The following is a 16200-nucleotide window of genomic DNA, read 5'->3' on the forward strand; positions in this document are numbered from 1 at the left end:
TATCACATGACTGGGGCACCTGAGAAATAGACAATATGTCTAGACCCATGTCAGATTTCAAAATTAATCAGTTTGGTCTTTTGAAAAATGTATTTTAGTGCAGAAGTCTGCAGGAGCAGCACTAATAATTGATGCATTCTGAAAAAAACCAACAAACCCCTTTCTTCCAGAGACTTGTTGGGAAGGCCTGGTTTCTAGCCCCACCCCCTGAGCTTGGCGTGCTAGTGTTATAGGGCGTGTTCTTGTAAGTCCCGCCTCTGCGTGAGGCAAGTCTAAACACTTGTTTGGAGTTACAGTCACCAACACATATAGATACGGTGGGAAGGATGAAGAAGGGGAGTGAATGTTTGAAAAGTGAAGCAGAAGGGCCTCAGTGATGACGTTACAAGGCAAGGGGGGAGGTCTGTGGGATAAGAGGGATCGGAGGAGCAATCATTTAGTAGTCCGTAAAAATGATGATGGAAGGCTGGGGCCAGGGATAAGGTTGGACTGAGGAGGGACGGGGGATGACGTCACATGAAGGCGGATGAATGGGGAAGCTGAGACCTGTCAGGAACAAATACGAGGAGCAGACATCGCAAGGAGGAGGGTGAATGGACAGACGGGACCTGTCAGCACAAAGTAAGAGGAGCCTGCAGCGCTGTTACTGGGGGGTTAATGAGGATATCTTAGCCATATGGAGATTCTAGAGGGGGAAAGGGCAGGCGGCACTAGAATTGGGCGCAAATATGTACTAAAATTAACACCGTATTGGGGAAAAACCCTTGCCAATACACCCCTTTGCCAATACGCATAGGACATCGCAAGAAGGAGATGCATTTCGTTGCAGGATGTCCTAAAATGCGTTCGGTCAGCAATCTCTGCGGGACCCGTAGCTGCATTTCTATGTTATGAACTGCTGGGCATGAGTATACAGCTGTACACGCTGCAGTTTCTGCCTGTGTGTTACTATATCCAGTGATTAGCACGGGGATCGCAGTATAAACTCACAGAGCCTCAGAGCTGTCTGATGATGACGTTTGGTACATTGCATGTGTTTTGTTATAACTTTGAAATGAACATTTGTTGTTATTCTTGGTACCCTTGTCGTTCCTGGTGCCTTGATTTACAGAAAACCTATTGTTTGGAGAGGAAACAATGTTATTGTTACTTTTAATGCCTTATCTTTATATTCTCCTACTTACCTCCCAGGCTGTCTTGGTTGCTATGCTATATTGGACCCTAGCAACCAGATGCCTTCTGACGTTCTCAGCTGCAGTGCTGCTGCAGAATATGCCCAGTATGTCAAAATCCACATTTCAAGACCTACTGTAAATTGGCTTACATCGTACCTAGGTTAATTTAAAGGCAAACTATACCTTTAAAGCGGTGGGGTGTATAACTATGACTAGGCTAAATGCTGCCTAAAGCTGGCCATAGATGCAAAGATTCGATCATATGAATCATCGTACAATCGGACTTTCCCATCTCCCGACCCGCCACTAACCATTCAGATCAAAGTCTTACCAGTCAGATTAGTTAAAGAACAGATCAGCAATGTTCTGCCCCTGACAGCAATCGTACGATATCTATGTCCAACCAAAGCTAGTGACCGTCTCCCACTGAAAATCGTACGATCGGCAATACACGCAGAGATATTATCGGCAGCCGACAGAAATTTTCTAACCTGTCCGATCGACCAAACGACCGATCTCCACCGGACGAAAAATGTTGGGACTCTCCACACACGGTTCGAAAATCATACGAATCCTCGATTCGTACGATCAGATATTTGCGTCTATGGCCAGCTTAAGCCATAACGGGGACCAAGCTGAGTGACTTGGGCAGCAGCCAAAAAAGCATTGCTCTGTTAGGCTTCAGTTTTGTGATTTTTAATTTTTATTCTCTTTTCTGTTCAGACCCCTCTCCTATTCATCTTTTAGGCTGAAGCTGGCCTATTGTCTGGTTGCCAGGGTAAACTTCTCTCTAGCAACCCGATAGCTACAGATATTCCAAACTGGAGAGCTGTTGACCAAAAAGCTAAATAACTAAAAAATGAAAATCAATTGAAAGATGAACCACCTTGTTAACCACATTCACATCAGTTCTTGCCCCAATGGAGCATACAATCTAAGTCTCTACCACATTCACAGACATGCACCGCATTCACAGACATGACCCAGTTAATTTGCCTGTTCTCTTGTCTTACCCTCCAGGTATCCCCTCCACTGCAGCTTTAGACTAATCCTCAGCATCACATGCTCAGTGAGGTTCTCACATAAATTTAAATGTATTGGATCACATAAATGTGTTTCTTCATGGGACAAGCCTGCAACAACCTAGTGAATGCTGGAAAGGTGCCTTGTGTCTTTTGGCCTTTGAAGGGGTGGTTCACTTTTCAGTTAACTTTTAGTATGTTAGAATGACCAATTCAAAGCTATTTTGTAAGTTTTCTTAGAATATCTCTCTCTTCATCATAACTCAAAGGCGAATGACCCCTTTAGGATACAACTGACAGCATTCCTTTATAAAGTGAATTAAAATAATGCCCTCTCATAAAAAGCCAAAGTGCCTCAATAAAGGGAATATTATGATACTCGAAATCTTGTGACTCATGATTCTACAGGGGAGCTTCTGCTGTGAGGCCAGAGGAAAATTCAGCAGGAGCACTCTATGCTTCTCCTACCGCTCTGTGCCACAGAGGCCCCAAAGTGCCCATAGGGTTATGTCTTTAACAGAGTCAAAAACTGTAACATGGGAAACAAATAAAATAATCATCGTTCCACTTTGTAGGCAGAAAGTACCTTTAGTAAATGTGCACTGGCACAAGCCACTGACATAGTAGTGTTTCTAAAGCAAACGCACCAGTTTTACCAGTGCGGGGCAACACTGCATTATATTTTTATTACTTTAATACACTTTCATTTTTTGATGTTACTGTTATAAAATTCAACCAGACAGATATATCAATAGGTACATATTATGGGAAAAAACAACTTGGTATTCAAGGTAAAAAGTACATTTTATAGTGAATATGGTAAATGTAGAAAATGGTGGTGTGGGGGTGTTAATGTACCAAGTGTACAGGGTTCTGTTTTTTTTATAACTTGCCTTTATACTCCTATTGGAGGTTTTAAAATAGTTACTCATGCTACATTTTAAACGGTTGAATAATCACAGTTGGTGCTCGTGTTTGGAACATGTACATATCCTTTGTACCACAGGCTTCACTGTGAAGTGTTTTTGCTTTTCTGTTTGGGGCAGAAATGGCTTAAAGCTCACCTATCCCAATTAAAAACACACATTATGGCATTGGCTTGGCTATTTCAGATTTCATTTTGCATCCAGAAGTCTTACTGGGGCCTCTGAACTGCCCACTATGCACCTACAGTGTTCATCCTACATTGTACTTTCCTGCTGCAAATTCTGCACTTAGCACATACCCAGTAACTTGCTTTGGTTACTGCTACTTAATGCACCTGCATTCAGAGGTTGCACAGAGAAAATGTGCTATGTTATGAAAAATAAAGAAGTTAAAACATTTATGACCCGTGACTATATTTCTTTAAAGGCACATACTGTACAACCTTTGTTTCTGTTAGGCTTTGGTTGTCATTTTAAAATAAACCCCTTCAGCAGAGCTGTAAAACCATTTTCTTTATGTCAGAGAAGCAGCTTTGTGTAAGGGTAGGACTACATGGCCGACTTGGATGCATTTCCGTCGGATCCGACGCTGGGCGACAAAACGCACGCGCCAAGTCAGATGCGACAGGAACAAGGTAAGTAATATAAAGTCGGATGGTCTCGCAATGGTGAGCCGACACGACTGTCGGATGAAAATGCTGCAAGCTGCGTCTGCATCCGAAAGTCATGTCGGATCACTGTTGCGGCACCATCCAACTTTATATTACTTACCTTGTTCCTGTCGCATCCGACTTGATTGTCGCCCAGCATCGGATCCGACAGAAATTCACCCAAGTCGGCCGTGTAGTCCTACCCTAATACATGGGAATTGACAGCATGCAGATATAAGGGCCCTGTATGAATTAAAACCGCAGTAGTAGGAATTGGTTTGGGTTAAAACAAAGCATTATCCTTTTTTTCACAGACAAGAATAGGAAATATGGAGAAACACAAAATTATATTCTGATTAAAGTGGTATTGTGCATGAAGCATCTATGAATTCAGATGGGCCGTGTCTACCCTGTAAATTATTCAGGATAACATATCTTCTGGGATGATCCAGCCATTGATTCCCTTCAGAATGAAATACTGGGATGCAAATTGCAATGTTTTGTTTGTTTATTTTTATATACACACAATAAAGAGTAATTTTGCAGAGGCTGCATTTGGAAGGTGCAAAGGAGCATGTATGGGCAAAAGTGCCTTACTAAATAACATCAGTGCACACTTAAAGGAGAACTAAACCCTAAAAATTAATATGGCTAAAATGGCATATTTTATTTAATGAACTTGTTGTACCAGCCTAAAGTTTCCGCTTCTCAATAGCAGCAATGATCCAGGACATTAAACTTGTCACAGGGGGTCACCATTTTGGAACGTGTTTCTGTGACACTCACATGCTCAGTGCGCTCTGAGCAGCCGTTGAGAAGCAAAACTTAGGGGTCGTCACAAATTATCAAGCAAAAAATGAGGTTGCACTGGTTTCTCTGCTGCCATGTAGTAATTATCTGTATTCATTACTAATCAGCCTTATACTTTGACATTTATTTCTATGTGTACTGTATATTGTGAGTTGGTCCCTAAGCTCAGTAAGTGACAGCAGCACTGAGCTTGTGCAGCGAATCAGCAAAAAAGAAGATGGGGAGCTACTGGGGCATCTTTGGAGAGACTGATCTTCACTGGTACAGAAACCACATAATGTACAACATTGTTAGCCTACTTCTTAAATTACGCTTTAGTTCTCCTTTAACTTTGAGTCTGTCTGGTGCACGTTCATTTGGGAATGAGCCCTTCCTTATGTATTAGAGCAGGAATCCCCAACCTTTAGAACTGTGAGCAACATTCAGAAGTAAAAGGAGTTGGGGAGCAACACTAGCATGAAAAATGTTCCTGGGGTGCCAAATAAGGGCTGTGATTGGCCATTTAGCAGCCCCTATGAGGTTTGTCAACCTACATTGAGGCTCTGTTTGGCAGTGCCCCTGGTTTTTATGCAGCTAAAACTTGCCTCCAAGCCTGCAATTCAAAAATAAGCACCTGCTTTGAGGCCACTGGGAGCAACATCCAAGGGGTTGGAGAGCAACATTTTGCTCACAAGCTATTGGTTGGGGTAGAGTTTGGATGCCCTTTTCTAATCGTCTCCTTCAGGTTTAGCATACCTTATTTGTGACATTGCTACTGGGGCTGTTCATCTTTAACAGTTCAACTTTTAGTATGATGTCAAGACTAGAGAGTGATATTCTGAGACCATTTGCAATTGGTTTTCATTTTTATTATTCAACATATTTTTATTCATGTTATTTATTACTAACATTTAATTTAAAGGTGGACCACGCTTTTAAAGCTTGATAATGCAAAATGTTGTAGTGTTTTCTTGACGAAAGTTACTTGAAAGTTAGGTATGTTACATATAAAGTTTGGTGCTAGCGTCTCCTCTTGAACAAGCATGTGTAACTATCAGCTGTCCATCTGTTGTTGAATACAACTCCCATCATCTCTTTTGGGACATTGGAAGGCGTACTTCTAAAACTGCTGGATAACATTGATAACCTATCATTTTTTATATGGAAATCTGGGCACAACTTTGCTTTGTCTATCCGCTTTTCACAGTCTCAGTATATTGATTGTTTCCCGGTATATTGAGTGTATGAAATGATGGCTGAATCATGCTCTGGTGGTGCCTGTCATTGTTGTAATTGCCTCTTGTCTCTCTATCTCTCTGTTAACTCATATTTGCACAACTGTATTTATAAAGAAGAATTGTCAATTTACACTTTTGATTTCATTTAACTTAATTTCTGCATGTGAACCAGAGGAAAGGCAAATTTGCAGCTGCTGCAAAGACAGTGCTTTTATTACCGAACATTCCCGGAATCTTCTAATTAGCCAAGTCTTCCCCCAGAACAGGCTGGACAGCTGTATGTAAGTTTAGGGAAACAAGAAACACAGGGTCTCATTCAACTTAAACACTCCACCCCATTCATAAGTATAAAAGGGAGGGTCTGAGAAACATGAAGGACACATACCTCACCCACACTCTTAAACACCAGGACACTACCCGTCTCTCCCTTCCAATGAAAACATTAGGAACTGCCTCACAGCATCTCTGTGCACTTCCAGACACTCGGTGTACCAGACATGAAACAAAATCATCCTATGAATTGCTCTTAATACATAGCTTTTAAATGTACCTTCTTTTGCAGACATTTCAGACTTGCATACACAACCATCACTACTTTTGCAGACGTCTTATATAACTCTACATTTTGTTTTTAATGTTTATTTCATTTTTATTGATCGGCACCTCCCAGGAACTACAATCTATACCATTTTGCCCCAAGGTACTTTACTACTATTCCCAGACCCCTGCTTTGTTTATGCCCTGGGTGGGTGCATATCATTTTAGGGCTTTCTTCAGCTACTGTTCCGACCTTGAATATTTTTTTTTTTTAATATCTTTATTTGCACCAAACAAAACATATCAACAAACAAAATCAAATGCCATACAGTGTTATAGTTTTACATAGGGTTACAGATAAAGGGTAGGACTACACACATGGGTTTCCCCCGGCCTACTTTCACCTCCATCTATGTACATAACAAGATGAAGCGCCTTATTTCTATGTATATGTATCTTCTACTCTTTCCCAGGGGGTTACCACTAGTTATGTTCAGAATCATACTATGTATGCGGCCACCTGAACCCTCATTGATTCCAATACCCTTAAGTTCTTGTTTTTATTGCATTTCTCCCTGCCAACTCTTCTGACATGTACCATGTGGTAAAATGAAAGACATAGGAAATTTCCTGTTGACGTGTAGGGGGGTAGTGTTTGTATATATTTTGACCAAGTGGCAAAGAAGGCTACAACTTGGAGCTCCCCGTTTAGGGAGGCCTCGAGCCAATTCATGTGGTAGGCAAAGTCTAGCTTTGTAATCATTATTTCAAGTGGTGGGGGCTGGTTTGTTATCGAACAATGTAAAATTGCCTTTCTGCTGACTGCTGGAATGATGTTTGCTAGTTTCTTGTCTGCCTTTGAAATTGTTGCTGTGTCTCCAAAAATCGCCCATAGGGATGTAAGGTGGACCTGAATATGTAATGTAAGTTTACAATATGAAGTGGCCATCTTCTAAAACTGTTTAATTACTGAGCAGGTAATGGAGGGTTGTATTGTAGCTGATCTAGACAAGCAATCAATCGGGTTATCAATATCTTGTGTTGGGACAACTCAAATCACCATTTGTGCATAGTGTCTTATTTATAAATAACCTTGAATAATTTTAATGGATACCTGTGATTGGAGAGAAATGGCAGTGTGAGGATCTTCAATAGGTTCTGTGGGGCTGATGTTCTTTTAAAAAGGGACGTGCTGTACCAGGGAGCAAAATAAGAGAAGATTGATTCTGCCAAGATATTCACATCTGTTTATTTAGGAGACCACCTCTTCGCTATCAGCTTGGGACATGTGTACTTTGCTATGGTTTTTATATACAAAATATTCAGTATTTACAAGGACAAGCACAAACATTGTTTCTTGGTGATAGTCAGCATAAGGCATTTATTATGCATGTGCTTTTCATTTTGCACAGCAAAAATTTTGATTTCGAATAAAGAAACATCTCCGCCTCTGGTTTAAGTAAATATACATTTTATATTGTGATGCAAATGACAGAATAATGGCATTTTATTTATTTACTTGGGATTGACTGGGATTCGAAATAGGCCCTGCCATTTCAAGTATACAGAGACCCAAACACCCCCCACCAGTCCACTAAAGGTAACTGTCTATCTATGGCATCTTACAGCAGCCCCTAGAACATTTGCTAGAACCCAAAGATTACCAGTCTGGGCAGGACCTTCCAGTCCTACACCATACCTCCCAACTGTCCCGTTTTCAGAGGGACAGTCCCTCTTTTGACAGATCAACCTGCAGTCCCTCATTTGTACAATTGTACAACAATTTTAGGGCTCTTATAGATGAGCGTTTTTAGCTGCGCTCCCCTGCGTTCCAATTTCATGCGTTCAGCCACAGGGGAGCGCAGGAGTAGATGCACTTAATTCTTTATCTAGAAAAAAAGAGCCAGCGACCATAGGCACAGAACCAACAAACAAAATATAGGATAATATTTCAAATAACACCACTTTTGTGCTCAGGAGTATGGCTTAACTATATCACCGCTAAGTGTGAACCCTGGTAAGTCTTGCCACCACCTTACATATTGAAAATAGAGAGGCTTTATGAACTTTCCTTAACGGCCTTCAAGGTGGGTACTCACAAACCTAAATTAATTACTTGGCATATAAAGAGACTTCCCAGCGTCTATCTCAACTCACCTTCTTATGCAGCTGTTAAAAGATATGCGCAGCAAATAGTGTAAAACCTTTTTATACTAAAACAATTATTAAAAAAATGCATCTCATATAAAAAGCATAACTATGCTCCGTCCTGGTAGGAACCGTCCCCTTATGGAGTCCGCACAGTCTTTGGTATCTGTAAGGTGTAAAAACCGGTCTGTAGCGTTTTCCTTGTGTCCTCCGATCAGGGCGCCCTCCAGTGACGTCACCTGCAGTCCCTCGTTTGTACTGGAGAGTCCAGTTTTTCTCTGCACTGAACAGCCAGAAAAAGAAACAAAGTTTCTATCTTAACTGGCTTTTGGCAGAGAGCCCAGAGCAACCACAGCTGCAGATAAGATACTTTGTAACAATTTCAGGGCTCTTATAGACGAGCGTTTTTAGCTTCGCTCCCCCGCGTACCAATTTCATGTGTTCAGCCAAAGAGGAGCGCAGGTGTAGAGGCACTTAATTCTTTTCAATGGGGCTGTACTCATAAAGATGCATGTAATTGACGAACGCAGGAAGAATGCAACATGCTGCGTCCCAACCTGCGTTCGGCGCTTACATGCATCTGTGTGAGTACAGCCCCATTGAAAAGAATTCAGTGTGTCTACACCTGCGCTCCTCTTCGGCTGAACACATGAAATTGGTACGCGGGGGAGCGAAGCTAAAAACGCTCGTCTATAAGAGCCCTGAAATTGTTACAAAGTATCTTATCTGCAGCTGTGGTTGCTCTGGGCTCTCTGCCAAAAGCCAGTTAAGATAGAAACTTTGTTTCTTTTTCTGGCTGTTCAGTGCAGAGAAAAACTGGACTTTCCAGTACAAACGAGGGACTGCAGGTGACGGCTGAAAGCATGAAACTGGAACATAGGGGAGCACAGATAAAAACGATTGTCTGTAAAAGCTCTTAAGATAAGCAAATAAGTAATTGTAACAATATAAGCTAACGGGTCCCTTGGGAGAAGTTAGACTCACAGCTTAAAGGGCAAGTCACCTTCATTAGCAAAACTGTAATAATTGAAAAAAAACACAGAAAGATGTTCAAACTTTCATAACCTGCCAAATTTTGTAAAATTAACATGATAATTAGGGGGTGTGGCCATAAAAACAAAAAAACAAAAACACAACTTTTTTCTCTTAAAGAAAAATGGATTTTATTTCAGCCGGCAGCAACAGGTACAAAATAAAGGCAGTTTTCTTCCCAAACAATAAAAAAAAGCTTTTGGCAGCAGTATAAGTTCAATAATAACAAAAAGGCATTGCAATTACAGACCTTCCATGCAGTGACTGTGTGCACAGGCACATAGGATCCTTTGTGTTAAGATCATAGAGACTCTTCCTAAATCTCTCCCAGTCAGAGATTCTTAGGGTAGGACTACACGACCGACTTGGATGTGTTTCCATCTGATCCAATGCTGGGCGACAAAACGTCCGCAGCAAGTCGGATGTGATGGGAAACAAGCTAAATAATACAAAAGTTGGATGGCGTTGCAGCGTTCGTCCGACACGACTATCGGATGCAGACGCAGCGTATTACTTAGCTTGCATCTGACTTGCCGCGGGCGTTTTGTCGCCCAGCGTTGGATCCGACGGAAACGCATCCAAGTCCACCGTGTAGTCCTACCCTAAGGGCTCTTACTGACGAGCGGGTGAAGCTGCACTCCCCTGCATTCCATTTTTCTGCGTTCAGCCGCAGGGGAGCGCAGGAATAGACGCATTTAGCTTTTTTCAATGGGGCTGTACTCACACAGGCGTGTTTAGGCGCCGAACTCGGGTTGAGACGCAACATGCTGCGTTCGGCGCCTACACGCGGCTGACCGCAGAAAAACGGAATGCAGGGGAGCGCAGCATCAACCACTCGTCAGTAAGAGCCCTTAGAGACTGACCAGCCTGGGTTTTAATACTGATTAGCCACCTGAGGCTAATCAGACCCAGCTGGTCAGTCAGTAGCACATCACTCCATTGCTGCAATATGTTAAGGCAAGTGGAAACCTATAGACATTTTTCAAATCGTGAAACAACAGTTCTCCACAAAATACTCCCTCACACAAATAAATACACCCTCATACCTTAGGCCTACATTAGGCAGCGCTCTTTCCATGAGGTCCAGCAGAATAAAGGCACAAGGGTGTGCCCCAACCTGCAACATAAGTTTGGCAAAGTATTTTTTGCACTTTGGAAGAACTTTGCAATAGGTGAACAACCCCACCAAACAGCCAGGCAGCAGACTGGAAGTCACAATGGAAGAGGAGAGGACATACAAAGAAGAGTTACAATAGAGTTAGAAGCTTTTGGTTGCCAGGGTCAGTTAATTTTTTGTACTTTTTGTGAAAGATGAAAGCATGGGATGGTGAAGGCATGTTTGCTTCCACCATGGAAGAGAACACCCCAAAACAGAACATGACTTTGAATGGCTATCAAGCACTCCTTACATTCATAATGTTTTCATTTTGACGAATGCTTATCTTTCAGACTATTGTGGGCACAGGCCTGATCAAGTGATCAACTTAGTGGTCTTGGACTTCAAGCTATTTTGTGCTGATTTTTGCCATCATTTTCTGCTTCAATGCTTTTGGGACCACCTTTGCCTGAAATCCATTTCAAGGCTTTCTTTTTTAATGTAAACTCTTTATTTACTTTTAAACATAACATAACATTACATAACATGACATGACATTAAACAAGAAACATAAATAAAAATGTACCTTCAACAACACTGTGTTTCGTATATGTACGTATCATATTTGTTCTGTTCTCTAAGGGTGGCCTGTTTTTCTACAAAACACTTTGCATTTTGTATTCTCGATAGAAATGTCAAACATAAATAATAAAGAAGCTAAAAAGACACTAAAGTTTCTTGTAACAACAGTGGTTACATTTGTTCAAATGATCATTCCTTCAGTAGACAAGTAGCTTTCTTATAGAGTATATATATATATATATATATATATATATATATATATATATATATATATATATATATATATATAGAAATGAACAGTAGCAAAAATTCACCATTAAATGCTCGCCCAGACAAATTAATGCTAGCAAAAATTCCCCAGCGTTTGGCAGCTGAGACAAAAAGTGTACCCCTTAGTGCTTATTAGCACCTACCTCCATGTTGGAAATCTGGCGCTATAAATAGAGCACATCACTGGAGGGCACAAGGTAGCCCTATCCTTTCTGCCTGACATAGGGCAAATGGTAAGTACAGGGCTCAGTTGCAGCCTGCTGGCACTTCCTAACTTGAGTGTCTGACACTTGAGAAAGGGCACACAAGGCCCAAACATGTATGTAATCATATAGTCTTGCAGTTTTTGCTCTCTGAGTGCTCTCCTCACCCTTTATTTAAAGAGTAACTACTGGGAAAGTGGTAACCCTTAAGAGGATTGATGCATTTACATTGAAAAGGATTAAAGGCAGAACGCAAGAACAATCTCCACAATTCCTGTCTGACTGATGTGTTTTTGCCATCCAGCTGGACATTTACTGGCCTTGTCTGTAAAATACCAGCCAACGCTGGGGCTGATATTGCAGATTTAACAGTAGTGGAGTTGACAATAAATTTATAACAGTCTTCTGCTCCTGGCCTGATTCTAAACAACATCCCCTCTCCCAGCTCCACCTGCTCCGACTGTAACCCACTGAGCTCACACTCTGCCCCCAGCTTTACAGATCTGCCCACACCCCTGCCTGGCCAGTAAGAAACGAGCAAAAAAAAGTGTCAACCTAAGACTGGTGTTCAAATTAGGGGACAAGAGTCAACTACTTGCCTCAGCTGAACAATACAGTGCTGCAGAAAGGGGCTGAAATTCATCTGATGTGCAGTTACAAGTGTTATCATTATTTTTTCTGTGGGACACAGGCTGTGCTCCTGAGTGAATATCTGCCATAAAAACACAGTAGGGCTTCTGTTGCTTGTTCATTAGAGTTATAACAGATGGGACATTTTGTCGCCTGTGCTAACTCTCCTTCACAACTGGCAATAAAACATATAAAAACACTTTTGTATTAAAGTCAATGTGAATTTCAGTCTGTAAAACATTTGAATTGCGTAATTTCCTTTCCCTGCATTTTGATATGATGAAGCCATTAGTGTGGGCAACAAACTGGAGTGTATTCGCTGAGCTGATAAGTCACTTTGAGCAAAAAGATAAAGATGAATACACCTTTATTTTGAAGAAATATATCAATAGTTACTATAAATATATACAGTCTGTGAGCATGTGCAATGAGGTTACCAATGAATTTGTGACTGGAAATATTTGAACCTATATAAAATCTATACCTTCTTTTTGTGGGCAGAGCAATTTCAAAGGGCATGAAGTATGCCAAGTCCTCAAGGATGCTGATCCTCTTCTTAAAGTATAGGCATGGGATCTATTGTACAGAAAGCTCTGGACCTGGGGTTTTCCAGATAAGGGTTTTATCTGTAATTTGGATGTTCATACCTAAATCTAATAGGATTGATTTTCCTCCAAAAACGATACATTATACCTTCGTTGGGATCCAGGTACTGAGTACAAGGAACTGTTGTATTTTTACATAGAAAAAGTAAATCATATTTTTTTACATCTGCCTTTGTTCCTTCTAAGGCAGGAGTGCCCATGCTTTACTTTAATGCGAGGTCTACTTTTAGTGATGATGTCCCATTATGATCTACATCCATAAGAGCATTGTTAGCATTTTTTTCCATGAAAAATATTACTTAAATATCGATTTATGAGAAAATGTATATTGCTATATTTAAAAACAACTATTTCTTATGTAAACTTAACATAAAAAATATCTAAATGAAATAGGAGGGTGATATAGACAAGCTGTTTGTTGACAGTGTCTTGAGATCTACTGATCACCAGCTAAAGGTCTACTGGTAGATTGCAATGTACCTTTTGGGCACCCCCTGTTCGAAGGAGTTTCACACTCCTTAGAAGCACTTTCGCACTGTTTGAATGCAGAGCAGAGATGGAGGAGAGGGGAGGCCGCATGCTTATGTTGTGCAGCCTAAAGCCATTCTTCCAGTGGTGCTGAAATCTGTCAGTCACGCAAGGCGGGGCATAGCTGAATATCCACTCAGAGGGCAGTGGAGGCGGTCTTTAGGTTGAGTTCCGTGCATGCACAGAAGGAGGGGAGGGAGAGAACGGGCTGTAGTGATTTTCATCTCTGGACAGCATGTAAGTGATCCTATCATCCTGCCTATAGCACTTCTTCATCTCCTGCAGCAGAGTTTGCCAGTGGCAGCCATGAGCACAACAAGCCCAGTATTAGTGAGTACCTATACATGTCTGCTTTGTACTAGCCACATTGCTGCACCTGCACTCATTTGGAACAGGTCAGACTTTGTGCCAACCAGCCCTTTAGGTAGTCACATATTCAGATCCACAGTCCTCACTCCCTATTCCAACTTTTAGAAAAGAAATGCCATCGCTGCAAGTTATGCCTGAATTAGACACTGAATTAGGTATAAGAAGAAAAGGGACACAATTTAAATATAAAGCTTAAAATGAAGAAAGAATAAACGTTGAAAAAAGGGGGTGGATAGCAGGATAAAATGATGAAAAAATAGTTAAAGGGGTAGTCCACCTTTCAGTTAATTTTTATATATGTTCTAGAATAGTTCTAAGCAACTTTTCAGTTGGTCTGCATTATTTTTTTATAGTTTTTAAATAATTTGCCTTCATCTTCTGAGTCTTTCCAGCTTTCAAATAGGGGCCACTGTCCCCATCTAAAAACAAATGCTCTGTAAGGCTACAAATGTATTGTTATTGTTACTTTTTATTATTCATCTTTCTATTCAGGCCTCTCTTATTTATATTCTAATCTCTTGTTCAAATCAGTGCATGGTTGCTAAGGTCATTTGGGCCAGATTGCTAACATTGCAAACTGGAGAGCTGCTGAATAAAAAGCTAAATAACTCAACAACCACAAATAATAGAAAATGAAAACCAATTGTAAATTGTCTCAGAATATCATTCTCTACATCATACTAAAAGTTTACTCAAAGGGGAACAACCCCTTTAAGAAGGGAAAATTAAACCGCTTAAGAAGCTAATGAAAAAGAGCATAATGTAGTACTTAATGGAGAGAGAAGATTGCTGGGAGAGAAGTAGAGATGAGATGAGAAGAGTTGTGCAGATAAGAAAGGTGAAGGTGAATGGTCTATAGAGAACAGGTAAGATGAAGAAAACAGAAATAAAGAGAAAATAGACTGAAATGATGGTGAATTGGGGATCAGACTGAAGAAAGGTTAGCGAATGAAATATATTTAATAATGTGTTTGTGGTATCAGGCAGAGGGGAGAGTAAATACACAATTCTTTACAAGACATAAACATAGGCAGGAGTATAGTTATTATAAGTTATACAGTAAAAATAGATAAATCGTTGCTTAAGCTCTAAGGTGCTTTAATACATAGTTCAGATGATGTCCCTGTCCTACATTTTATATAGAATATGCTGGGGGTTTGGTTGGTCATGAAATTGTAGGGACAGCAGTACGACACATAATACACAGGCAGGGGGGGCTGTTTTTGCAGAAGCTGAATTGCCGACCAAGAAAATTCATATGCACTTTTTTCATTTTGGGTCCCTATAGGCCACACACTTTGGAAAATCTATGCATGTTGGGAATAAAACTGTTCAGTAAACTCCCAATGTTTATATTCAGGGTATTTTATATTTGTATGTAATACACTGTGTGAGATAAATGTGGTAAATTGCAATCATTTTAGCTGATTTTCAAAAATGTCATAAAGACTGTCTTTAGTATAGCTCAGTAGTTGGGAGTAGAAAGATGTCTTTACCCATTTTGGATTTGTCAAAATGTGTACTTTCCAAAAATATATGGTTTTTAGGGTGTCTACGACACATAATATGCAGGCAGGGTGATCAAACAAATAAATATTTTCATTTTATAATTAATACATACTTTAATTAATCAATGTATATTGGCCATGAAACTATTTGGCAGATTGAAATAGCAAAATGGTTTTGCTTTAAAGTGTGGCTTATAATTATGGGTTGGCTTACACACCTTTTTTTAAAAAAAATTTCAATTCAACTGCTGAATATATGTATGTTAATTATCTGTGCAAATATTTTATATTTATTATAACAAACAAAAGCAAATACACATTTCTTTTGTGGGTCCTGGCCTCATACAGAAGTATAATTATTGTGTAAACTATATTTTTAACACATGATAAACTAATCCACAGAGTAATATACAGGTAGGGGGCCTTTATCCAGAAAGTATTTCCCATGGGGTCCAATGTAAAAATTGGTCATTTTTACTGATTTGTATTTGCTCTTTGTTTTCTATACAGTAACTTGACCTCTTTAGTGATGGCAAAACCATCCCAACTTGTATTCTTTAGTTTTAGTAGCTTTAGGGCTATTCCACACGGGGAGATAGCGACGCGTTTGCGGTCGCGGCGACAAAGCGCCGCGACAGTCGCCGCGACCGGCGCAGGCGACAGTTTTGTATGGGCGCCTATGTAAAAACGCCTGTGCTAACCACACGAGGCGATGCGCTTTTCAACAGTCGCCTGAAAATGCCTCGCCAGGCTTTTTCAGGCGACTGTTGAAAAGCGCATCGCCTTTATATATTACATATTTTGCTAACTAACTATATTGGAAACATTTTTTATTTTGCACAGCCTATCTATTTACACAGTTTTTATTTTCACACTGAACTATTCCTTTAAG

At 40.4% G+C, this 16200-nt stretch overlaps 1 protein-coding gene across 2 annotated transcripts in view; it reads left to right on the forward strand.

Moving 5' to 3' along the window:
* The first annotated feature begins 295 nt into the window (after positions 1-295).
* tnk2.S (tyrosine kinase, non-receptor, 2 S homeolog) overlaps positions 296-16200 on the forward strand; it is a 97964-nt gene continuing 82059 nt past the window's right edge. The window contains exon 1 of one of the 2 annotated variants that reach the window (XM_018265636.2): positions 296-621. The gene's annotated coding sequence lies outside the window, so the exon portion shown is untranslated. Of the gene's footprint in view, positions 622-13649; positions 13669-16200 lie in introns of those variants that run through there. The other variant, XM_041564774.1, reaches the window with a different exon arrangement.

The sequence above is a fragment of the Xenopus laevis genome, chromosome 5S, assembly GCF_017654675.1.
Source record: "Xenopus laevis strain J_2021 chromosome 5S, Xenopus_laevis_v10.1, whole genome shotgun sequence".
NCBI lineage: Eukaryota > Metazoa > Chordata > Amphibia > Anura > Pipidae > Xenopus > Xenopus laevis.